Source organism: Quercus robur, chromosome 2 (assembly GCF_932294415.1).
Source record: "Quercus robur chromosome 2, dhQueRobu3.1, whole genome shotgun sequence".
Classification (NCBI taxonomy): Eukaryota; Viridiplantae; Streptophyta; class Magnoliopsida; order Fagales; family Fagaceae; genus Quercus; species Quercus robur.
The window spans coordinates 51,652,640-51,654,584 of NC_065535.1; positions in this window are offsets into that span (position 1 = coordinate 51,652,640).

Consider the following 1,945-nt stretch of genomic DNA (forward strand, 5'->3'; position numbering starts at 1 on the left):
AAATTTGTAAAATGTGTAATAATACGGTAATTTAAAAAGAAGAAAACCTAAAAATTAAAAAAAAAATGCACTTCTTTTTCTATTTGCCTATCTCTAATACTCACATCCTATCCAAAAACTACTCTATTATTTTGAAACATTGATTTTGAATTATAATGACCAATTTAATTTAGGTATAAGCCTATTTTTTAAAATTTACACAAAGACGAAGCCAGGACTTGGAATTAGGGGGGCAACTATGTTGTTCACTGTAGTAGTTGTGTGTGGCAACTTTGCTGTTGCTTAGCCACTAAGGGTTTTTTTTTTTTTTTTTTTAATTTTAATTTTTATTTTTTTGGTGCATGCATCTACTATTGGATAATGATAAAATTCTATTAGTAATTTTTGTTGTTGGGCTAATTTTTTGGGGCTTGTATATTTTGCTTTAGATTTTAAATCTATAATTTTTTTGATGGACTTTAAAATAAGGAAAAAGCTAGAGTTACAAACTTTTATTTACAAATAATTGATGTGATGAGTGATTATTGATAAGTAAAAAAGTGATGTAAATGGTGGGCCCAGATGTGAATTAGTAAGAATTTGCTACTTCAATAGTTTGTAAAATTTTTATGGAAAAGTGTGTGGCTATAGCACTACTCTTAAAGCAATCAATGATGTTGTTAAGGGGTTAAACTATAATTTTATAGAACAAAAATGGCTAAAATTAGTACTACATATATACTAATATTTTTTTTTTAAAATTTGGGGGGGGGGGGGGGGGTGGCATTGCCCCCCAAAGCCAATGAGTGGCTCCGTCCTTGAATTTACATATTTATGTTATGATAAATACGTAAATTCAAGGACGGAGACACTCATTGGCTTAATTTATTTGATCTTGCGATTCGACTGGTGACCCATGGTTGAACTAGTGACCCAGTGACTTAGCTCATAGACTGAGTCAATGTTTGGGCTAAGTTTAATAACTATCCACCTATTAATAAAAAAATATTTTACAACCATTTCTTTCTTTTATTTTCTCAATGTTCTTTTACCGCTATGCACCCAAATTTCGTAATGATAAATCACTTGGTCACGAAATAGTGTAAGAAATGATTAATTTATACTGATCTATATGAAAGTGGGTACAATTTTTTGTATGACTGTTTACAATGAAATAATACAATAAACTCTTTTGATTTGATCTCTAAGAAGTTTTACGATCCAAAGGACTATGTTGTTTGATCTTTAATTGTGCCTTGATGTCTTTAAGTTGAAAGAGTAGTTGAACATATTTGATTTGAAGCGAGGGCCATTGGCTTAATCCCGAATCAAATTGAAGGAATTTGAAAAAAAATTCCTACTTTGATTTGAAGAAGTAGGAATGAACTTTGGTTTTGAATGAGCAAGATAATTTTTTTTTTTTTTTTTTTAGACTTAGAGACGACTCTCTATTTTGGTAGTGTTTGTAAGATTCTCTCTCTCTCTCTCTCTCTCTCTCTAAGTATATGTCCTTTACTCATATGAGAAGCCTCTATTTATAAGCAACTCGATCGTCTTTGATTTAGAATTTTTTCTCAGCATTTATTGAGAGTAAATTATAAATTTTGAATTTAAATTTAAATTGAATTTGATTTGACCCTTTTATTTAATAAAAAATTTCTATGTGAGTCTGCCACATGGCTTTTTTAATTTGACGTCACCAATCCATATGACTTTAGGTGATTTTAGACACGTGTTAATTTCATATGAATTTACAGCCATTTGATTGATCTTGATCAGATATTTGTGATCAAGTAAATTCTCAATTGATGACGTGTCAACAATAGAAAATTAACAAGTTTGAACCCAAGGAAGTCAAGCTGCATGTGAAGATCTTGTTAGGTTCTAAAGATTTAGGATTAAATGTTTAGAGTCCAAATTTGTTTATGTTGGCAAACTGAGAACAAAAACATGTCTAGAATAAGTG